This window comes from Oncorhynchus keta, chromosome 4 (assembly GCF_023373465.1).
Source record: "Oncorhynchus keta strain PuntledgeMale-10-30-2019 chromosome 4, Oket_V2, whole genome shotgun sequence".
Classification (NCBI taxonomy): domain Eukaryota; kingdom Metazoa; phylum Chordata; class Actinopteri; order Salmoniformes; family Salmonidae; genus Oncorhynchus; species Oncorhynchus keta.
The window spans coordinates 50,074,730-50,100,363 of NC_068424.1; the positions used below are offsets into that span (position 1 = coordinate 50,074,730).

The 25,634-nt window shown below is 40.7% G+C and overlaps 1 protein-coding gene and 1 non-coding gene across 3 annotated transcripts in view; one reads left to right on the top strand and one right to left on the bottom strand.

Annotated features, from left to right (window-relative positions):
- LOC118376679 (BCL-6 corepressor-like protein 1) overlaps positions 1 to 25,634 on the bottom strand; it is a 50,406-nt gene that overhangs the window by 22,295 nt on the left and 2,477 nt on the right. The window contains exon 1 of one of the 2 annotated variants that reach the window (XM_052509016.1): positions 21,682 to 21,876. The exons of the other annotated variant lie outside the window; for it this stretch is intronic. The gene's annotated coding sequence lies outside the window, so the exon portion shown is untranslated. Of the gene's footprint in view, positions 1 to 21,681; positions 21,877 to 25,634 lie in introns of those variants that run through there. 2 annotated transcript variants of the gene reach the window in all.
- trnav-uac (transfer RNA valine (anticodon UAC)) lies at positions 24,435 to 24,507 on the top strand. The gene has a single exon. It is a non-coding gene; the product is annotated as a tRNA-Val (tRNA).

Below are 25,634 nucleotides of genomic sequence, written 5' to 3' on the forward strand. Positions count from 1 at the left end.
ATCCCTTTCAGCGCCATTCTGTAGTTCAAAGCCAATGACACATTTTCAAAACGCCGCTTTATCCATGTGTGTTCTGGCTCTAGCCCAACCCATCGGTTTCTGGGACCAATCAGAATGGTTAGAATGTGTTTCTTTGGCCAAAGCAAGGAGTTTGGGTAGCCAGGCAACCATTTCCCCACCTCACACTAGAGAAAGACCGATACAGAGTTTTTTGTGCCGATGCCAATAATGATTTTTGGGGGTCAAGGAGGTCGATTACCGTTATTTTAGGCCAATATTCAATGTCAATAAATGTGAATTTTTCAAATTTAAATCAAACAATACATTTGACTTTGGTAAAAACAATCTAATTACATTACAACATAATGTTAATACTTTTATTTGAATGGTAGATCTATTGATAAACTTTGTAAATTAAGATGGCCTAGGTCTATTCACAATACAGGTGAAAGCATATTCATTAGAAGTGTGTGCATGCATTGAGTTATTGAGATTGTTTTGGCTGATCAGTGGAGTCTATTGTGCTAGATGATTAACAATCTGTTGGAGCTAGGAACACAAGTATTTCGCTACACCTGCAATAACATCTGTTAAATTATGCCTTCCATTTGGGACTGATGTTAGCTTACTGATCAACAACATTTTCATAGAAGGGAAAGGGGGATACCTAGTCAGATGTACAACTGAATGCATTCAACTGAAATGTGTCTTCCCCTCTGAACCAGAGAGGTGTGGTGGGGGCTGCCTTAATCGACACGCCCGGGGAACAGTGGGTTAACTTCCTTGCTCAGGGGCAGAACAACATATTTTTACCTTGTCAGCTTGGGGATTCAATCCAGCAACCTTTTGGTTATTGGCCCAACGCTCCTACCCGCCAGGCTACCTGCCGCCCCAATGTGTCACTCCAGCATGTCACGCATGTATGGAAGGACATCATATACTGTAGGCACTGCTGACCCATACAAATGGGTCCAACTTAAGGTCATGATTTGTGATCACGGATGCATTTTCCGTGATCTGGGAAAAGTTTTTTTTTCAACTGTCAGGACGCATCTCTAAACAACTCAGCTGTCAGGACAAAAATTGAAACAACTCAATTGGCTCGTTCAGCTATCTGTTAAGAAACAGGTGTTAACTTGATCCTACTGCTACGATTGGATAGAACAAGGCTGTAACTCCATTCCCTTCATATCTCTCTTCATTGCTTATATCACTTGGTGCTGTTTACTGCTACTATGAGAACTAGCTCAATGGCGACGACATTTGCTACCAAGCCATACATTTGCATAATATTTAACAAGGAGAGCGAGGGCAGGCAAAAAGATGAAACAATGTTGCATGTTCTTTTTAAATGACTCAAATCTGCCCGTAGTTTGAGAGGTGAGAATGCACACACGTGCACTGATCTACAGCTTTCTTGGACCATAAACATGCAGGTAGATTCTTAGGTAGCTAAACCTATTGCCAACCTTTATTTAGGCAGTTTAAAACAATTCCTTCTTTCTCTATTACGACAATCATCTAATCCGACTATCAATTGTCAATTGACGGGTACAATTGCGGCTGCACACTAGCACACCAGTAAATAGCTAACGTTGCACCCCAAGTCAGATGGCTCGTTGCCAAAAACGTTGCATGTTCAAAATGATAACCAGCTGTTAGCTCATATCTGATATTTTAGCACCACGTTTATCTAGCCAGCTAGCTAGCATAGTAGATAATACAGCTAGATAGCTAACACCACAGATGAAAGGATTACTTATCATAATCTTTCTAACAGGTCACATAGCTACATGCTTAGCTAGCTTGCTTATTGCATGCATGTCCAGGCACGTTGACACAAGCCTTATTATTAGTGAATTAACTAAACTAATATTTTCAACAGGAGTTAGATTTTTGTCACCGTGTCAATTTATCAATTTCTTAATACTGCACCTTTCTGTTAGAGAATGAGCTAGCTTGCTGCTGATTTTCCCAGCTAGATATTCCTCTGCATTGTACAGTGCTCGTGGAGTGAGTGGCGGCTGGCATAGCAGCAGGGCTGATAGACTAGAAAAGGCCAACATGGCCCGATATATTGGCTCGGACGATTATCAGTAATTCTCTACCTCGCACCCCACATCTGTCTCCCCTACATCACTTGGTACTGTTTTCTGTATGGTTATTTTAACTGGGCTCTCTCAAATTGACCTTCGCTGTCCTCCCAACTCCTCCACCTCTCTTCCTGCTCAAACTCATTCATATAGTCACAGGACAGCATATAGGCCATAAACCCGTCCTTGACCCCTCTTGCATGGTAATTCATTTCTTCATCTTCTTATCACTGTGCAGACAGTTTTATCTGTTAAAACATTCGGATTAAAATCAATTTCTGAGGATGAATGGTTCAAATGTATTTATACTGCTTCATGACTGAAACCTCAGGGCAAATTCCAAATAGAAATGGTGAACTCTACCTGCACGTCTGTACCTTTCTTTACATCTCATCTAACTTTCCCAGTTGTATCATTAATGTGTGGAGCCAATGAAAACTATGCATTAGATATACAATGCGTTCGGAAGGTATTCAGACCCCTTGTCTTTTTCAACATTTTGTTACGTTCCAGCATTATTCTAAAATGTATTTAATAGTTTTTCCCCCCTCATCGATCTACACACAATACTCCACAATGACAAAGCAAAAACAGGTTTTTAGAAATGTTTGCAAATTTATACATAAAAAAACCCGGAAAATATCACATTTACATAAGTATTAAGACCCTTTACTCAGTACTTTGTTGAAGCACCTTTGGCAGCACTACAGCCTCGAGTCTTCTTGGGTATGACACTACAAGCTTGGCGCACCTGTATTTGGGGAGTTTCTCCCATTCCTCTCTGCAGATCCTCTCAAGCTCTGTCAGGTTGGATGGGGAGCGTCGCTGCACAGCTATTTTCAGGTCTCTTCAGAGATGTCCGATCGGGTTCAAGTCCGGGCTCTGGCTAGGCCACTCAAGGACAGCCCTGGAGCCACTATTGCGTTGTCTTGGCTGTGTGCTTAGGGGTGCTGTCCTTTTTGAAGGTGAACCTTTGCCCAAGTCTGACGTGATGCTTGGCAATCAGGCGAAAGAGTTAATCTTGGTTTCATCAGACCAGAGAATATTGTTTCTCATGGTCTGAGAGTCTTTAGGTGCATTTTGGCAAACTCCAAGCAGGCTATCATGCGCCTTTTACTGATGAGTGGCTTCCATCTGGCCACTCTACCATAAAGGCCTGATTGGTGGAGTGCTGCAGAGATGGTTGTCCTTTTGGAAGATTTTCCAATCTCCACAGAGGAACTCTAGAGCTCTGTCAGAGTAACCATCGGGTTCTCTGTCACCCCCCTGACCAAGGCCCTTCTCCCCCGATTGCTCAGTTTGGCCGGGCGGCCAGCTCTGGGAAGAGTCTTGGTGGTTCCCAACTTCTTCCATTTAAGAATGATGGAGGCCACTGTGTTCTTCATGACCTTCAATACTGCAGAAATGTTTTGGTACCCTTCCCCAGATTTGTGCCTCGACACAATCCTGTTTCGTATCTCTACGAACAATTCCTTCGACCTCATGGCATGATGTTTGCTCTTACATGCACTGTCAACTGTGGGACCTTTATATAGACAGGTGTGTGCTTTTCCAAATCATGTCCAATCAATTGAATTTACCACAGGTGGACTACAATGAAGTTGTAGAAACATCTCAAGGATGATCAATGCAAATAGGTTGTACCTGAGCTCTATTTCAAGTTCATAGCAAAGGGTCTGAATACTTATGTAAATAAGGTATCTGTTTTTTAAAAATTGTATTGTGTGTAGATTGTTGATGAAAAATGTTGTTTTAATCAATTTTAGGATACGGCTGTAATGTAACAAAATGTGGAAAAAGTCCAGGGGTCTGAATACTTTCCGAAGGCACTGTAGACCTATGTTTAAGTTTTTGACATCACTCAAGAGTACTGATGTAAGATAGATAAGGGTCATTTTAGAGATGCAGTATATTTCATAATTTGAAACGCATGACAACCTGGCCCTTTCATTGAGGCACAATAGGGCAATAGGCGTACACAGCAAAAAACATATTATTTCCACAATCCGATAGAATGGTTGCTGATGTTGGGTCATTTTTTGGGGTTATTTCCTGCTTGTTGGGTTGTTTTAGCAGTAACTCAACAGGTTGGGTACAAGTAAATTAATCTCATGACAGGCATTTGTAATCAAACCCCAACAGTCGGATACCGGGGGACGGCAACTCTCTGCAAAACTCATTGCCACTTATTGTGCCACTGGACAGAAACAAACGGGTAAGGTAACCTTTATTTATAGTTATTTAAATTAGCTAATTGTTTAGCTAGATAACATACCTCAATCGTTATTTCAAATAATTCTGGTGACTTTACAGCAATTGCTAACTAGCTAGCTAGCTAGCTTCTAGCATAAGCTAGCTAACGTCTAGGTTGAAGATAACAAAGGTTATGATTCCATATGGAAGCTTTTCGAAAAATAAACAAATTTATGAGACCAGCGGCGTTGCTAACTACTAGTGCCGTTGCTAACTACTTGTGCCGTTGCTAACTACCAGCACTGTTGCTATGACCAGCGCCGTTGCAAACTAGCATAGCTGGTCCCATTGTTTCAAAGAGTTATGCAATATTAAAATCATCTTGTCTTAACCTTTGTCATCTTCTTCTTAGGCTAATGTTAAAAGAAGGTATTCACACCCCTGACGTTTACCACATTTTGTTGTGTTACAGCCTGAATTTAAAATAGATTCAATTTATATTTTTTGTCACTGGCCTACACACAATACCCCATAGTGTCAAAGTGGAATTATGTTTTACGAAAGTTTTACAAATGAATGAACCCATTTGCTATGGCATGTCTAAATCAGTTCAGGAGTAGAAATGTGCTTAACAAGTCACATGAATTGCATTGACTCACTCTGTGTGCAATAATGATTTTGATAAATTATTTTTGAATGACTACATCATCTCTGTACCCCAAACATATAATTATCTGTAAGGTCCCTCAGTCGAGCAGTGAATTTCAAACACAGATTAAACCCTGACTAGGGAGGTTTTCCAATGCCTCGCAAAGAAGGGCAAAAATTTAAAAAAGCAGACATTGAATATCCCTTTGAGCATGGTGAAGTTATCACTACAAAGATACAGGTGTCCTTCTTAACTCAGTTAATTGATAGAGTGAAAAGAAGGATGCCTGTACATGATACAAATATTCCAAAACATGCATCCTGTTTCCAACAAGGCACTAAAGTAATACTGAAAAGAAAATTGTCCTGAACACAAGGCCGTCAATGTAAATAAGAATTTGTTCTTAACTTCTCTAGGGTAGGGGCCAGCATTTGGAATTTTGGATGAAAAGCGTGCCCAAATTAAACTGCCTACTACTCAGGCCCAGAAGATAGGATATGCATATAATTGGTAGATTTGGATAGAAAACACTCTCTTTCCAGAACCGTTAAAATAGTGTCTGTGAGTATAACAGAACTGATTTGGCAGGAGAAAACCTGAGAAAATATCCATTCAGGAAGTAGGATTTTTTGTTGTTGTTGTAGTTTTCTATTCAATGCCATTACAGTGTCCATTGAGTTAGGACTCAAATTGCAGTTCCTATGTCTTCCACTGAAAAATGAGGGAGTAAGTCTGAATGAGTGGACCCTGCCATGTCACAGAGCTTATTCATGCACGCGACCGAGAGAGTGCCTTTCTTGTTTACCTTTTATACTGACGACGGTATTGTCTGGTTGAAATATTATCGATTATTTAGGCTGAAAACAACCTGAGGATTGAATATAAACATCGTTTGACATGTTTCTATGAACTTTACGGATACAATTAGGATTTTTTTGTCTGCCTGTTGTGACTGCGTTTGAGCCTGTGGATTACTGAAGAAAACGCGGGAACAAAACGCAGGTTTTTGGATATGAAGAGACTTTATCGAACAAAATGAACATTTATTGTATAAATTAATGTTTTCTGAGTGCAACCATATGAAGATCATCAAAGGTAAGTGATTAATTTGTATCTCTGTTTCTGACTTGTGTAACTCTTCTACTTGGCTGGTTATTGTTTGTAATGATTTGTCTACTGGGCGATGTTCTCAAATAATCGTAAGGTATGCTTTCGCCGTAAAGCATTTTTGAAATCTGACACCGTGGTTTGATTCACAATAAGTTAATCTTTAAACCTATGTAAAATAGTTGTATCTTTTCTGAATTTTTATAATTAGTATTTCTGTATTAACCTAGAGAGGTTAACTGACTTGCCTAGTTAAATAAAGGTTAAATACATGTTTGAGGCAAATCCAATACAACATGGTGGCTGTATCATGTTATGGGTATGCTTGTACTTGTTAATGAATGGGGAGTTTTCCAGGATAAAACATTTACGGAATGGAGCTAAGCACAGGCAAAATCCTAGAGTTCAGAATCCTGATTCAGTCTGTTCCCAACAGACATTGGGAGATGAATTCACCTTTCAGCAAGACAATCCCCTAAAAAAAGGCAAACATCTACAATGGAGTTGCTTACCAAGAAGACAGTGAATGCTCAGAGTGGCCGAGTTACATATTTGACTTAAATCCGCTTGAAAATCTATGGCAAGATTTGAAAATGGTAGTCTATCAATGATCAACAACCATTTAGACAGAGCCTGAAGAATTTTGAAAAGAATAATGACAAAATATTGTACAATCCAGGTGCGCAAAGCTCTTAGAGAATTACTCAGAAAGACTCACAGCTGTAATCTCTACAAAAGGTGATTCTAACATGTATTGACGCAGGGGTGTGAATACTTGTGTAAATTATTTATTTCTATATTTCATATTCATTAATTTTTTTTTATAATATTATGTTTTCACTTTGTCATTAAAGGGTATCGTGTGTAGATGAGTGTGAACTTTTTTTAATCGATTTTGAATTCAGGCAGTACCACAACAAAATGTGGAATATGTCAAGTGGTATGAATACTTTGTGAAGGCACTGTATTTCTTCAGTTTCAGACATTGTTTCAAATAAATATATACAGTTGAATTCGGAAGTTTACATGCACTTAGGTTGGAGTCATTAAAACTAGTTTTTCAACCACTCCACAAAATTCTTGCTAACAAACTATAGTTTTGGCAATTGGGTTAGGACATCTAATTTGCGCATGACACATGTAATTTCACAGATTATTTAACTTATAAATCACTGGATCAGAATTCCAGTGGGTCAGAAGTTTACATTAGTTGACTGTGCCTTTAAACAGCTTGTTCCAGAAAATTACAGTGGGACTGTTTGAGGTTGTGGACAGGTGTCTTTTATTCTGATAACAAGTTCAAACAGGTGCCATTAATACAGGTAACGAGTGGAGGACAGAGGAGCCTCTTAAAGAAGAAGTTACAGGTCTGTGAGAGCCAGAAATCTTGCTTGTTTGTAGGTGACCAAATACTTATTTTCCACCATAATTTGAAAATAAATTCATAAAAGATCCTACAATGTGATTTTCTGGATTTTTTTTCTCATTTTGTCTGTCATAGTTGAAGTGTACCTACGATGAAAATTACAGGCCTCTCATCTTTTTAAGTGGGAGAACTTGCACAATTGGTGGCTGACTAAATACTTTTTTGCCCCACTGTATGTCATGGCTAATTGACATAATTGAAGTCAATTGGAGGTGTGCCTGTGGATGCCTGTGGATGTATTTCAAGTCTTTGCCTTCAAACTCAGTGACTCTTTGCTTGACATAATGGGAAAATCAAAAGAAATCAGCCAAGACCTCAGAAAAAAATGGTAGAAAAATGGTATCACAAGTCTGATTCATCCTTCGGAGCAATTTCCAAATGCCTGAATGTACCATGTTCATCTCTACAAACAATAGTACGCAAGTAATAACTCCATGGGACCACGCAGCCATCATACTGCTTAGGAAGGAGACGCATTCTGTCTCCTAGAGATGAACATACTTTGGTGCGAAAAGTGCAAATCAATCCTAGAACAACAGTAAAGGACCTTGTGAAGATGCTGGAGGAAACAGGTACAAAAGTCTCTATATCCACAGTAAAACTAGTCCTATATCGACAAAACCTGAAAGGCCGATCAGCAAGGAAGAAGCTACTGCTCCAAAACCGCCATAAAAAAGACAGACTACGGTTTGCAACTGCACATGGGGACAAAGATCATACTTTTTGGAGAAATGTCCTCTGGTCTGATGAAAAGAAAATAGAACTGTTTGGCCATAATGACCATCGTTATGTTTGGAGGAAAAAGGGGAAGGCTTGCAAGCCGAAGAACCCCATCCCAACCGTGAAGCACGGGGGTGGCAGCATCATGTTGTGGGGGTGCTTTGCTGCAGGAGGGACTCGTGCACTTCACAAAATAGATGGCATCATGAGGTAGGAAAATTATGTGGATATATTGAAGCAACATCTCAAGACATCAGTCAGGAAGTTAAAGCTTGGTCGCAAATGGGTCTTCGAAATGGACAATAACACCAAGCATACCTCCAAAGTTGTGGCAAGATGGCTTAGGGACAACAAAGTCAAGGTACTGGAGTGGCCCTCACAAAGCCCTGACCTCAATGTTATAGACAATTTGTGGGCAGAACTGAAAACGCGTGTGTGAGCAAGGAGGCCTAGAAACCTGACTCAGTTACATCAGCTCTGTCAGGAGGAATGGGCCAAAATTCACCCAACTTATCGTGGGAAGCTTGTGGAAGGCTACCCAAAACTTTTGACCCATGTTAAACAATTTAAAGGCAATGCTACCAAATACTAATTGAGTGTATGTAAACTTCTGACCCACTGGGAATGTGATGAAAGAAATGAAAGCTGAAATAAATCATTCTCTCTACTATTATTCTGACATTTCACATTCTTAAAACAAAGTGGTGATCCTAACTGACCTAAGACAGGGAATTTTTACTAGGATTAAATGTCAGGAATTTTGAAACTGAGTTTAAATGTACTTGGCTAAGGTGTGTGTTAACTTCTGACTTCAACTGTATATTGTGTTTCATCAAATGCAGGGTTGACCTGTGTTGGCGTTTCATCGGACTTGTTGTTGTCTTCCATAGGGGGAGAGAAGGGCAAGTGACCTGGCAAAGGATGCTGAAAACCTTCTAATGGTAATACTATGAAAAATATACTAGGCCAATAATAATTATGCTTTTCGACATCATACTTTTCTTGTTCTTTATGGAAATTGACATACCAATGCCCTGATCCAATATGTTTTTTTGATCACATCAATAATTTGGGACCTGTTTTGTGATGTGGCCCTGAAGGTGGTACCTGCCATCCTGCCTCCATGGTCATACAGAATGGATGGGGAAATGATTCACCCCTCATTTTTTTATTTTGACCTTTATTTAACTAGGCAAGTCAGTTAAGAACAAACTCTTATTTTCAATGATGGCCTAGGAACAGTGGGTTAGTTAAGCTGACAAGGTACAAATCTGTCATTCTGCCCCTGAACAGGCAAGTCAGTTAAGAACAAACTCTTATTTTCAATGGCAGCCTAGGAACAGTGGGTTAGTTAACCATGTTTGTTCTTAACTGACTTGCCTGTTCAGGGGCAGAACGACAGATTTATACCTTGTCAGCTCGGGAATTTGAACTTGCAACCTTCCGGTTACTAGTCCAATGCTTTAACCACTAGGCTACCCTGCTGCCCCAATAATAATAATATTAATAATACAACATGTAAGTATACAAGCTGTGGTCTTCACAGGGGGGTACGGGGCCATGCCCCCCGGGAGATTACATTTTTGTTGAATGACTGTGAGAAGGTGGGGACATTCTACTCCAAAATGCATGAACATTTTATTATGTTCAGTTTCATTAATTATCTCTTGATCTCAATTACATCACCAGATAATTCTATATTAAACCCAAATATAATTTAACTAGTGTAACGTTACTGCATCTTTGCTAACAATTATTACATAAATCTATCAATAGTGTTATCTCATAGCGATATTTAGAGGACGCAACATTGCATCGGTCCCATTATGGTGTCTGTGAGAGAATGGGCAGTGCCATTGAGGCCATCTCCATTTTGAAGTAGTACATTTGTCTTCACCTACTACTTCTATGAGTTGGTAAACAAACTGAAAGGGTGCACACTGCCACCTGAAGTGTGTTGTTTGAACGGGTATAAAGACAAGGTTGACAATTTACTGCCACCTGCAGTTATGGAATGTTTGCTCACAAGTATAATTCATTGTCTGAGCACTCCCGATGAACTGGATGGAATTATGTGATCCTTCCTTAACCCATAGGAAGTCCCACCCAGTTGACAGTTGTTTTTTTGCAGTGAGGGCAACAATTTAGCAACAGCGATGCGCCAATGCTAAATTAATATAGGGGAAACACTGCTTGCTGGACCTTTTGAAATGTAGTGTATTTGTCTTTTTCTAACTTTTTTATTTTACATCCCATGTGTTAAGGAATGGGAGTGGGGTATTGATGGGTAGGGGTTTAAAGTGTAAAGCTATTAAATACAACTATTAAATATTAATAATCACATTGACATGGTATGAAAACCTTTTATTAGCAGGAAATAAAAATGATTTATGCTTGTCAATGCATTGTATTATCCATTACTTTCATCATTCAGTATCTAAATATTGTATTGTTGCTTAAATTAATGACAATAGTATTAAAATAGGGAGAAAATAAATACAAATAAGAATATAGATGGGTTATTATGAAACCAGCTATTGGGTTAGAGTTAACCCACATGTTGGTTGATTAGATAACCCATTGCATTGGGTAAAAAATTATTGATTCAATGCATTGGTTAAAATAACCAACAATACAATTCATGAATTACCCTCATTATGTATGTCCAATTGTGTGCACAAATTTGTTTATATCCCTGTTAGTGAGCATTTCTCCTTTGCCAAGATAATCTATCCACCTGACAGGTGTGGCATATCAAGAAGCTGATTAAAAAGCTTGATCATTACACAGGTGTACCTTGTGCTGGGGCCAACAAAAGGCCACTAAAATGTCTCTACGATAAGTTGTTTTAGAGAATTTGGCAGTACGTCCAACCGGCTTCACAATTGCAGATCACGTGTAACCATGCCAGCCCAGGACCTCCACATCCGACTTCTTCACCTGCGGGATAGTCTGAGACCAGCCACCCAGACAGCTGATGAGTATTTTTGTCTGTAATAAAGCCCATTTGTGGGGGAAAAGTCATTCTGATTGGCTGGGTCTGGCTCCCAAGTGGGTGTGCCATGCTCTCCCAGGCCCCCCCTGCCCAGTCATGTGAAATCCATAGATTAGGGCCTAATGAATTTATTTCAATTGACTGATTTCCTTATATGAACTGTAACTCAGTAAAATCGTTGAAATTGTTGCATTTATATTTTATTTCAGTATATATCTGTATAGCAGACACAGTAGCCATCAGACATGAAAAAAATGCATGTCGGGGTCATAACATGCCACCAACATATCTCTATCTCTCTGGGGTTAGCCCTAAGCTTCTCTGTCTTTATATATACAGTACCAGTCAGAAGTTTGGACACACCTACTCATTCAAGGGTTTTTCTTTATTTTTACTATTTGTAGAATAATAGTGAAGACATCAAAACTATTAAATAACACATGGAATCATGTGGTACCCAAATATATTTTAGAATTTAGATTCTTCAAAGTAGCCGCCCTTTGCCTTGATGACAGCTTTGCACTCTTGGCATTCTCTCAACCAGCTTCATCTGGAATGCTTTTTCCAACATACTTGAAGGAGTTCCCACATACGATGAGCACTTGTTGGGTGCTTTTCCTTCACTCTGCGGTCCAACTCATCCCAAACTATCTCAATTGGGTTGAGGTCAGTGATTGTGAAGGCCAGATCATCTGATGCAGCACTCTAACACTCTCCTACTTGGTCAAATAGGCCTTACACAGCCTGGAGGTGTGTTTTGGGTCATTATACTGTTGAAACAAATGAAAGTCCCACTAAGCACAAACCAGACGCTGCAGAATGTTGTGGTAGCCATTAGAGGTCGACCGATTAATCGGCATGGCCGATTTCAAGTATTCATAACAATCGAAAATCGGTATTTTTGGGCTCCAATTAGACAATTTATTTTAATTGTATTATTATTATTATTTCCTTATACCTTTATTTAACTAGGCAAGTCAGTTAAGACCACATTATTATTTTCAATGACGGCCTAGGAACGGTGGGTTAACTGCCTTGTTCAGGGGCAGAACGACAGATTTTCACCTTGTCAGCTCGGGGGATCCATTCTTGCAACCTTACAGTTAACTAGTCCAACGCAATAACGACCTGCCTCTCTCTCGTTGCACTCCACAAGGAGACTGCCTGTTACGCAAATGCAGTAAGCCAAGGTAAGTTGCTAGCTAGCATTAAACTTATCTCATAAAAAACAATCAATCATAATCACTAGTTAACTACACATGGTTGATGATATTACTAGATATCATCTAGCGTGTCCAACATTGCATATAATCTGACTGAGCATACAAACATCTAAGTATCTGACTGAGCGGTGGTAGGCAGAAGCAGGCACGTAAACATTCATTCAAACAGCACTTTTGTGCATTTTGCCAGCAGCTCTTCGTTATGAGTCAAGCATTGCGCTGTTTATGACTTCCAGCCTATCAACTCCCAAGATGAGGCTGGTGTAACCGAAGTGAAATGGCTAGCTAGTTAGTGCACGCTAATAGTGTTTCAAATGTCACTCGCTCTGAGCCTTCTAGTAGTTGTTCCCCTTGCTCTGCATGGGTAACGCTGCTTCGATGGTGGCTGTTGTCGTTTTGTTGCTGGTTCGAGCCCAGCGAGGTGCGAGGAGAGGGACAGAAGCTATACTGTTACACTGGCAATACTAAAGTGCCTATAAGAACATCCAGTAGTCAAAGGTTAATGAAATACAAATGGTATAGAGGGAAATAGTCCTATAATAACTACAACCTAAAACTTCTTACATGGGAATATTGAAGACTCATGTTAAAAGGAACCACCAGCTTTCATATGTTCTCATGTTCTGAGCAAGGAACTGAAACGTTAGCTTTCTTACATAGCACATATTGCACTTTTACTTTCTTCTCCAACACTTTGTTTTTGCATTATTCAAACCAAATTGAACATGTGTCATTATTTACTTGAGGCAAAATGGATTTTATTGATGTATTATATTAAGTTAAAATAAGTGTTAATTCAGTATTGTTGTAATTGTCATTATCACAAACAAAAATAAAACAATCGGCCGATTAATCGGTATTGGCTTTTTTGCCCCTCCAAAAATCGGTATCGGCGTTGAAAAATCATAATCGGTCGACCTCTAGTAGCCATGCTGGTTAAGTGTGCCTTGCATTCTAAATAAATCACAACAGTGTCACCAGCAAAGCACCCCCACACCCTCCTCCATGCTTCACGGTGGGAACCATACATGCGGAGATCATCTGTTCACCTACTCTGCGTCTCACAAAGATACGGCGGTTGGAACCAAAAATCTCAAATTTGGACTCATCAGACCAAAGGAAGATTTCCTGCGGTCTAATGTCCATTGCTCATGTTTCTTGGCCAAAGCAAGTCTCTTCTTCTTATTTGTGTCTTCAGTAGTGTTTTTTTCTTCTTCAGCAATTTGACCATGAAGGCCTGATTCATGCAGTCTCCTCTGATAAGTTGATATTGGGATGTGTCTGTTACTTGAACTCTGTGAAGCATTTATTTGGGCTGCAATTTCTGAGGAAATTCCACAAATGAATTTTTAACAAGGCAGACCAGTTAATTAAAATGCATCCCATGTGACTACCTCATGAAGCTGGTTGAGAGAATGTCAAGAGTGTGCAAAGCAATCTTCAAGGCAAAGGGCTACTTCGAAGAATTTCAAATTTAACATATATTTTGATTTGTTTAACACTTTTTGTTTTCTACACGATTCCATATGTGTTATTTGATCGTTTTGATGCCTTCACTATTATTCTACAATGTAGAAAATAGTAAAAATAAAGAAAAACCCTGGAATGAGTAGGTGTGTCCAAACGTTTGATAGTTACTGTATATATTTATTAAATTGTTAATATCATACAGTGGACACCTAAGCCTATAGGCCTATGCATACAATGCCCTGATACAAATGAACCATGAGGTGGACAATTATTGTTTTAGGAAAGTAGCCTAAAAACCAATAGCAAAAATAGGTTTAGCATATGCTACACATCGAAACACAAGTAATAAGTGTTTTTGTAATTTGTTAAAGGCTGTTTTTAAGGATATGTAAATGTGGCTCATTTGGCCAATATCCCTCATATATTGATGGCACTGGTTGCGCCAGGTTGGACCTGAATGCATATGGATGTCCGGTAAATGAAAATCTTCCCGGTCATGTTGTCCGGCGCAAAATTTTTCAAAACGTAACTCTGAAATGGCATATTGTTTTTATTTAGATTTCTGAAAATCTGTCGCCAATTGGATGAAAACGTAGCTAGTGCGCTAGTCCAATGTCACTTTGATTATGCTTGTACATCATGGTTCACAAGCAGCCCCAAACATCTAAAGAATAAGCTACCAGCCAAACAGGCTTTTCCCTCATACTCATCTGGAGGTTGAGCATTTTTTCGGCTCTATCTATGTAATTGTATATGTAAAAAATATTGACCACAATGGAAATAAGTCCCCGACTGTATCGTGCATCCCGGTCACTTTTTAAATCTTTGTGTAAATATATGTATTTTTAAAAACCGACTAATATAATATATAAATCCAAACTATGCAGCGGCCAATTGATGAATGGAAAGAGACATCTGTTACAAAACACCAAAACTTCAATGACATTCAGATATTGTCAAGCCAAGCCTTCTATATAGGGTAAGCCTACAAGGTAGGGAGGGATGTACAGTGGGGCAAAAAAGTATTTAGTCAGCCACCAATTGTGCAAGTTCTCTCACTTAAAAAGATGAGAGAGGCCTGTAATTTTCATCATAGGTACACTTCAACTATGACAGACAAAATGAGAAAAAAGAAATCTAGAAAATCACATTGTAGGATTTTTAATGAATTTATTTAATGAATTATGGTGGAAAATAAGTATTTGGTCAATAACAAAAGTTTCTCAATACTTTGTTATATACCCTTTTTTGGCATAGTTCAAAAAATGCAGAACCAAGAACAGATACAGCCCTTGGTTCACTCCAGACCTGACTGCCCTCGACCAGCACAAAAACATCCTGTGGCGGACTGCAATAGCATCGAATAGCCCCCGTGATATGCAACTGTTCAGGGAAGTCAGGAACCAATACACGCAGTCAGTCAGGAAAGCTAAGGCCAGCTTCTTCAGGCAGAAGTTTGCATCCTGTAGCTCCAACTCCAAAAAGTTCTGGGACACTGTGAAGTCCATGGAGAACAAGAGCACCTCCTCCCAGCTGCCCACTGCACTGAGGCTAGGAAACACGGTCTCCACCGATAAATCCATGATTATCGAAAACTTCAATAAGCACTTCTCAACGGCTGGCCATGCCTTCCGCCTGGCTACTCCAACCTCGGCCAACAGCTCCGCCCCCCGTAGTTCCTCACCCAAGCCTCTCCAGGTTCTCCTTTACCCAAATCCAGATAGCAGATGTTCTGAAAGAGCTGCAAAACCTGGACCCGTACAAATCAGCTGGGCTTGACAATCTGGACCCGCTATTTCTGAAACTATCTGCCGCCATTGTCGCAACCCCTATTACCAGCCTGTTCAACCTCTCTTTCATATCGTCTGAGATCCCCAAGGATTGAAAGCTGCCGCAGTCATCCCCCTCTTCAAAGGGGGAGACACCCTGGACCCAAACTGCTATAGACCTATATCCATCCTGCCCTGCCTATCTAAGGTCTTCGAAAGCCAAGTCAACAAACAGGTCACTGACCATCTCGAATCCCACCGTACCTTCTCCGCTGTGCAATCTGGTTTCCGAGCCGGTCACGGGTGCACCTCAGCCACACTCAAGGTACTAAACGATATCATAACCGCCATCGATAAAAGACAGTACTGTGCAGCCGTCTTCATCGACCTCGCCAAGGCTTTCGACTCTGTCAATCACCATATTCTTATCAGCAGACTCAACAGCCTCGGTTTTTCGGATGACTGCCTTGCCTGGTTCACCAATTACTTTGCAGACAGAGTTCAGTGTGTCAAATCGGAGGGCATGCTGTCCGGTCCTCTGGCAGTCTCTATGGGGTGCCACAGGGTTCAATTCTCGGGCCGACTCTTTTCTCTGTATATATCAATGATGTTGCTCTTGCTGCGGGCGATTCCCTGATCCACCTCTACGCAGACGACACCATTCTATATACTTTCGGCCCGTCATTGGACACTGTGCTATCAAACCTCCAAACGAGCTTCAATGCCATACAGCACTCCTTCCGTGGCCTCCAACTGCTCTTAAACGCGAGTAAAACCAAATGCATGCTTTTCAACCGATCGCTGCCTGCACCCGCATGCCCGACTAGCATCACCACCCTGGATGGTTCCGACCTTGAATATGTGGACATCTATAAGTACCTAGGTGTCTGGCTAGACTGCAAACTCTCCTTCCAGACTCACATCAAACATCTCCAATCAAAAATCAAATCAAGAGTCAGCTTTCTATTCCGCAACAAAGCCTCCTTCACTCACGCTGCCAAGCTTACCCTAGTAAAACCGACTATCCTACCGATCCTCGACTTCGGCGATGTCATCTACAAAATGGCTTCCAACACTCTACTCAGCAAACTGGATGCAGTCTATCACAGTGCCATCCGTTTTGTCACTAAAGCACCTTATACCACCCACCACTGCGACTTGTATGTAGTCGGCTGGCCCTCACTACATATTCGTCGCCAGACCCACTGGCTCCAGGTCATCTACAAGTCCATGCTAGGTAAAGCTCCGCCTTATCTCAGCTCACTGGTCACGATGGCAACACCCATCCGTAGCACGCGCTCCAGCAGGTGTATCTCACTGATCATCCCTAAAGCCAACACCTCATTTGGCCGCCTTTCGTTCCAGTACTCTGCTGCCTGTGACTGGAACGAATTGCAAAAATCGCTGAAGTTGGAGACTTTTATCTCCCTCACCAACTTCAAACATCAGCTATCCGAGCAGCTAACCGATCGCTGCAGCTGTACATAGTCTATAGGTAAATAGCTCACCCATTTTCACCTACCTCATTCCCATACTGTTTTTATACTGTTTTTATTTATTTACTTTTCTGCTCTTTTGCACACCAATATCTCTACCTGTACATGACCATTTGATCATTTATCACTCCAGTGTTAATCTGCAAAATTGTATTATTCGCCTACCTCCTCATGCCTTTTGCACACATTGTATATAGACTGCCCATTTTTTCTACTGTGTTATTGACTTGCTAATTGTTTACTCCATGTGTAACTAACTCTGTGTTGTCTGTTCACACTGCTATGCTTTATCTTGGCCAGGTCGCAGTTGCAAATGAGAACTTGTTCTCAACTAGCCTACCTGGTTAAATAAAGGTAAAATAAAAATTTTTAAAAAATGACAGAGGTCAAACGTTTTCTGTAAGTCTACACAAGGTTTTCACACACTGTTGCTGGTATTTTGGCCCATTCCTCCATGCAGATCTCCTCTAGAGCAGTGATGTTTTGGGGCTGTTGCTGGGAGACACGGACTTTCAACTCCCTCCAAAGATTTTCTATGGGGTTGAGATCTGGAGACTGGCTAGGCCACTCCAGGACCTTGAAATGCTTCTTACGAAGTCCCTCCTTCGTTGCCCGGGCGGTGTGTTTGGGATCATTGTCATGCTGAAAGACCAGCCACGTTTCATCTTCAATGCCCTTGCTAATGGAAGAAGGTCTTCACTCAAAATCTCACGATACATGGCCCCATTCAGTCTTTCATTTACAAGGATCAGTCGTCCTGGTCCCTTTGCAGAAAAACAGCCCCAAAGCATGATGTTTCCACCACCATGCTTCACAGTAGGTATGGTGTTCTTTGGATGCAACTCAGCATTCTTTGTCCTCCAAACACGAGTTTTTACCAAAAAGTTATATTTTGGTTTCATCTGACCATATGACATTCTCCCAATCTTATTCTGGATCATCCAAATGCTCTCTAGCAAACTTCAGACGGGCCTGGACATGTACTGGCTTAAGCAGGGGGACACGTCTGACACTGCAGGATTTGAGTCCCTGGCGGCGTAGTGTGTTACTGATGGTAGGCTTTGTTACTTTGGTCCCAGCCCTCTGCAGGTCATTCACTAGGTGTGGTTCTGGGATTTTTGCTCACCGTTCTTGTGATCATTTTGACCCCACGGGGTGAGATCTTGCGTGGAGCCCCAGATCGAGGGAGATTATCAGTGGTCTTGTATGTCTTCCATTTCCTAAAATTTGCTCTCACAGTTGATTTCTTCAAACCAGGCTGCTTACCTATGGCAGATTCAGTCTTCTCAGCCTGGTGCAGGTCTAAAATGTTGTTTCTGGTGTCCTTTGACAGCTCTTTGGTCTTGGCCCTAGTGGAGTTTGGAGTGTGACTGTTTGAGGTTGTGGACAGGTGTCTTTTATACTGATAACAAGTTCAAACAGGTGCCATTAATACAGGTAACGAGTGGAGGACAGAGGAGCCTCTTAAAGAAGAAGTTACAGGTCTGTGAGAGCCAGGAATCGTGCTTGTTTGTAGGTGACCAAATACTTATTTTCCACCATATTTTGCAAATAAATTCATTAAAAATCCTACAATGTGATTTTCTGAATTTTTTTCTCTCGTTTTGTCTGTCATATTTGAAGTGTACCTATGATGAAAATTACAGGCCTCTCTCATCTTTTTTAAGTGGGAGAACTTGCACAATTGGTGGCTGACTAAATACTTTTTTTGCCCCACTGTATGTTCTGTTTGTCGAAATGTACATAGTTTATTTATTGTGGTGCTGAAAACGCAAACCATAATATTGAAGTGCATGATATTGAAGTTGATATGCTTTGTTATTGGTTGGCACAGAAACCTGTCGCTGGAATATTCTTTGCATATATTTTATATAATTATAAATATGGCATCATAATGTAAAACAAATCTGCTTCCCCATCTTTTGCTTCCCCAAAGAAACAGGCAGGGAGAGTGAGCTCGTCTATGGTGGTCAGCGAACCCCTAACCTTCTGGCTCGTAGCCCTGCTTGACATCGACCGGGCCACAAAAGCATGCTGAAGTGGCAAAGTTGATATCCACCTATATAAACAAAGGGTCGCTACAGTTATTCTTATTTGTAGTCTTAAACATTATTTTGAGTTACTTCTGAGGAGGGAGGGCGTTCAATTTATTTTACTGTACAAGGGGAAGGTCATGTGAAAACATTTGTAATGTTGGGGAAGGGAAGTGCATTTTCTTTTAAAGACACCTCAAGTTGGACCAGCCCCTCCCCCTGGTAAATTTCGATCTGTCCCCTACTGAATGTGAGATTAATCCTTTTTGAAAAATATGCATTGTGTTCAGAAATTCGACCTTTATCTCATATAATATGAAATACTATTGGCACCATGTGATGTATGAACACCTTTTTATTGAGTGATTATCATGATGAGCAATATATGTGCATACAATAAGTAATGTTTGATGTTTGAGAAGTGTATCAGCCCAAGTCCATTTGGCTGATAGTTCAGAGATAAGCATTTCAATATTTGAAGTGACCTACACATTTTCATGATGGAATATGATGCTGATAATCACTCCTCTCATATATGCCATTACAGGTGGTAATTAACAATTAACAACACAGCTTTCACCTTTTGGACCGTTGATTCATTATTTTCATAGTTGTAAATGCTGAGGTAAAATAGGTGTGAATGATCAAGGTTAGAGGATCAGCATTTCCATCAATTTAATACTGGTTGCAAGTGTCAACGAGTGTCAGGTGGATGGACACATCTTACAGTTAACTTGAACGGGCTTGTCCTAAAAATACACTGGAATGTTTCGCCACTCGATTATAATGAGTCTATAATATGCGAGCTGAGAAGCTATAAGTTATATTGGCTTGCAAGGTCAAACCGCCTAAAGACAGGTCTCGAAGCCTGTGTTGTCTGCTTAATGCAGCATAGACACAATAGCGTACGCCAAAACATTCAGCAGGCCACGCGTTCATACAGTTGACATCTAGAAAAAAAGCCTTTGGTACATCTGGCTTTCCCATTTTCGGATACCTTTAATCAGGCCAGCGCAGGAATCTTACCTAAACCATACGCAGGTATAAACTAAGTAGTTTATGGAATACAATTCCACAGACTTGTGAATGTCATAACTGTGATATATACACCCGGTTATAGCAACTGTCTAAATGATAATGGAAGTAAACAAGTTTGTTGTTTAACAATGACCTATTTCTTTCCTGTCTCCCGGCCGTTGCTGCACAGTGATGCACCCCACCGGATACATTTTCGTCTTTCTACTATTTCGCAGCCTTCATCTCGGTGAAGGTAGCTACTAGCTATTGGAGTGTAGGATCATTTGTCCATTGCCCAACACCATTCACTCGCGAATAGCACTGAGTGTTGCATGTCGGCTGACAGACGAGTCGTTGACATATTGCCAAATATCAAAATAGAACCAATATACACATCACACTATCCGAGCTACAGAATAACACGACTGATTGTTGTGCCTCCCAATCGAGCACAAGAGGAACCAGGTTACATTGCATTGTGTCAGAGCGGGGTTACCCAGAGACCTCAACGACAGAGCGAAAGCAATCCCGGTTGTGGCCGGCTGCTCCGGTCTTCAGCTATCGACTAGTTTTGGTCACTGCCACGACCAGTGAACGTTTGACGCCATAGGCTCAAAAAAACGTAAATACAGTGAATATACATTTGCACACTCCAGTGCACATTTGACTGGTGATTAAAACAATCACACTCAAAACAGCAAGTTTACAGTGAAGGAAGCCACAATGTTTTGTTTGAGGCCTCGTCAAAATTACTGTCGTTCCCTTTCAAAATGGGGCTTAGGCTACGGAGAGTAAATTTGGTCGATTTATGGAATATTCGAACGCCTCGTCCAAACAACCTAGGCCTGGGATACTGCTGCTATAGAGTAGTAGCTACAGCATGGCATGTCCCGTCTGAGTTCGCGGTTGCCATTACCTGACCAAATGTTTACGTTGAGAACGTAGTAAATCATGCAAAGCATGAAATATGTCACCACCAACTAAGTAAAAAGACGATCACTTTTGTTCATATGTGCGTAAAAGGATTGGACCTGATGTAGGCTATACCATGGAGGCAGGGAACAAGTTGGAGACGATGCTCTGAGTTGGCAGGTTGAAGATGCCACGATGTGTAAACTCATGGCAGATGGAAGATTAATGTTATAATGAAATACAGTGAAACTAGAATTCACGACCTTTTTTGGTTATAGTAGCCTTAGCAAAATATAATGTGGGCCACTGCCGACTGAGACAGGAATTCACCTCAAGAAACATGTGACACGTTTATCCTCACACTTGAAGACTTTACGTTACCAAAATGCATACCTTGAATACCGTTAGACAGGTTTGTTATGGCCTGTACGTGGATTTACAAACTTTACTGTACACAATTATTCACAGCAAAAGTTTGACTGTTGCCCTCCATGCCGTTGTGCAATGCCCCCCTTATTGCCCCCTGCTCTCCAGTACGCCTTTGTTATTAGTAATCGCATGGTATCGCACCGCCTTACCTTGCGCTCCAAACTGCCCTTTCAAAGCTTGCAAATACAGCTTTTCACACCACGACAAGTGATTGTTTGAGACTTGGTGACATCTGTTAAGGGTCAGGAATGTGATTTTGTGGTAGAATAATTCCAGTGTGACATGTCGGCTTCTCCTCGCGATCTTCTCTCATCGCCCGTTTTCAGACCGCAGCAGCTGGAGATGAAAATCGCGCACCCTGGGTCCTAGCGCCGACAGAGGCCTACAGGTGAATAACAGGTGGTGACCGTCGTCGAGCCCTTATATAATTGTAAATTCCTATTCAAAACATGGACATTTTTGGAATCATCTTTGGAAATTAGAATCATCCCTTCTAATACGGAATTAGGTCTACCACAACAGCCAAACTGATGACCCAAGTGATGTTATGGCTGAAAGTGTGTGTTTATGAACCATCGTTAGATAGCTGACAGAAGGGTAGTTATTAAGCATAGGCACATCATATGATTTGGCTACTGGATATTTCTTCCTGACAATGATATGAATGTAAGGAAAGATACTAAACTATAAGTATAAAACAATTGTGGCACAAATATGGGATCCCCCCCCCCATAACACATGATCACTATGATGACATAAAATACGTGTTGTGTAAAACCTTACATTGTTATCATGAGGGTTTGGACAGGAGTGTCCTTCTTCATATTACTGTACAGTTATTATTGCCATTCAATAAGAATGCACATTTCCTTTACGTCGCATTCTAGTCCCCTATAATTACACCCAAGACACAAATAACTTCGGCAGAATCCGTCTCAACGTTGCTGTCCTGTTTCCACTGCAATGTCCCAAAATTGCGTTATTAAATGTGCGATGTGAAGAGAGGACACCTCGTTTAGTTCCTGAGTTTTAGAGACTTGGGTGAAGCTAGCCACAATAAGGATTTGCATTTCGCCATCAAAATAAAGGTCCCTGTTGAAACATCCAAACGGATACAAATAGTGGAATAAGGCCATATTTGGACTAGATAATGCTAAACAAGGTATGTTGTTATATAAGGTAAAAAATAAATACAATAATGTATTAATTTGACAATAAACAGAAAAAACATTGGATTTATTAAACTGTATAATTGCATTGGGTGTGCTGCAACCTATTTTGTACATAAATCCGAGGACACTCCCATTTAGTGTATGTTACGTTTGTAATTACATGATTAGACAGATGGTTATTTCAGGCAAAAACGAAAGGAGTGTGGTTAACACGAACTTCTAGCAACTGAAAGGTTGCAAGTTCAAATCTCATTACAGACAACTTTAGCATTTTAGCCAATTAGCAACTTTTCAACTATTACTATTTTTTAAAACTACTTAGCATGTTAGCTAACCCTTTCCCTAACCTTGACCCTTTTAGCTAACCATAACCTTAACAATTTAACCTAACTCCTAGACTTAATCCCAACTCCTAGCCTAGCTAACATTGGCGAGTTAGCTAATGTTTGCAATCTAACCACCTAGCTAAAATTCGTAACATATCATACGTTTGCAAATTCGTAACATATTGTATGTTTTTCAAATTGGTAACATGTTGTACGTTTTGCAAATTCGTAACATATAATACGAATTGTAAATCGTAACATATATTACGAAATAGGTGATGGTCATCCACAAATTAATACATGCCATCGTACTAAATGTGGTGCATCAGATTTGACAGAATAATACGAACTGCTCTGAGACCATGTTGGGCAAACATATACGCACTGTACAGCCTTGCGATTGGCGCCTTACCTACTCTACTATTGTGACTAATCCTTATTGTGGCTAGCTTCACACAGGTAGATTATAGACCTCAACCTTCCACTCGATACGGGTGACTAGAGTGGAAATCCAATAAACTAGTCAAGTATAATGTAGGCAGTAGGCAACCAGTTTTACCTCCCCATAAACAAGAACCCTGTCAATAGCCTGTGTGGTGGTCACGAGGGTGTGTCTCACCGTGCCCTGCTTTCCTCATTTGTACAAAACAGGCGACGGAAATGGATAACAGTTTGTCATACTGTACCAGCATGAGTTGGTCCGACGAACGTGCTGTCGAGACTGGAGAGCCTTTCAAAATGTTCTACAATTTATAAAACCGTTATTATTGGTCAATTCGCTTTAAATAAATAACCATGTGGCTCAAATTATGTATACAGACCCATTACACAATCCGTCATAACCAATGCATTCCGGACATTTCACAAGGCGAAAGAAATATGGTGTCAGTTGAGCCTGGTAAAAGTTTCGGTTTTGCACAACATTGTGCGCTAAAAACCTATGGATCCAACTCAACGAGAGGTATGTCAGTGCCGGTACGGATTAAATACAGTTTATTATAGGCCAGCATTTTAATGTTCATGCAACGTGTACATTTTGACATTTTTAGATCAAGTTCGTATTTGGTGACTATTTATGGCGCAGGTTTAATGCCGCAGCTGGTGCTGAATCAAAGCAGAAAGCTATAATACTAACACGACACAACTCAGCACTAAACCAAATAGCTTGCCATTGCAAATGCACTTATACACCACACGACTGCACTCCCCGGCATAAATATAGGCCTATACAGCTAATCAATTCCAACAAGACTGCAATTCCATGCGTGTCTGAAAAATGAAGATATCATCTCATAATATTCCAAGCAGTTAAATACATCTAATGTAGGTCAAACAATATTAATTGTTTGACTACCGTGGCGTCGTCATCTACAAGAACAGTGTATTTGGCCAAAGTTACCACCTGGTTCCATAGTGTAGTGGTTATCACGTCTGCTTTACACGCAGAAGGTCCTGGGTTCGAGCCCCAGTGGAACCACAACTTTTTGTTAACCTAGGGAAAACATTAAACGCTCCATACTGATAGCTAAATGTAGGCTAATACACACATACACACATCACGAATCAATATCTAAGATCTGTTATTTAATAAACATTTTAGACATATAGGAACAACATTTGTTCTCAGATAATCAGATTTAATGGTCACTGGTCTACAGTCCATGCCAGTATGGTACCAAACCTCCTATGTATTATCTCAATAACAAACAAGCTGCCTATTGTAAACTGCATTGTGCCAGTGGTTCCCAAACTTTTTATACTCCCGTACCCCTTCAAACATTCAACCTCCAGCTGCATACCACTTCTAACACCAGGGTCAACACACTCAAATGTTGTTTTTTTGCCATCATTGTAAGCCTGCCACACACACACTATAGGATACATCTATTAAACATAAGAATGAGTACGAGTTTGTCACAACCCGGCTCATGGAAAGTGACAAAGAGCTCTTATAGGACCAGGGCACAAATAATATAATAATAATCAATCATTTTGCTCTTTATTTAACCATTTTACATATAAAACCTTATTTGTTCATCGAAAATTGTGAATAACTCACCACAGGTGAGGGTGTGCTTGAAAGGATGCACATAACTCTGCAATGTTGGGTTGTATTGGAGAGAGCCTCAGTCTTAAATAATTTTCCACACACAGTCTGTGCCTGTATTTAGCTTTCATGCTAGTGAGTGCCGAGAATCCACTCTCACATAGGTACGTGGTAGCAAAGGACATGTCTTAACAGTGTGATTTGCCAAGACAGGATACTCTGAGCACAGCCCAATCCAGAAATCTGGCAGTGGCTTCTGATTAAATTAAATTTTCGGGCCTCCTGGGTGGTGCAGTGGTTAAGGGCGCTGTACTGCAGCGCCACCTGTACCATCAGAGACTCTAGGTTCCCGCCCAGGCTCTGTCGTAACTGTCTGTGACCAGGAGGTCTGTGGGGCGACGCACAGTTGTCCGGGTTAGGGAGGGTTTGGCTGGTAGGAATATCCTTGTCTCATCATGCACCAGTGCCAGGCACAGTGCGCGCTAACCAAGGTTGCCAGGTGCACAGTGTTTCCTCCGACACATTGGTGCGGCTGGCTTCCAGGTTGGATTCGTGCT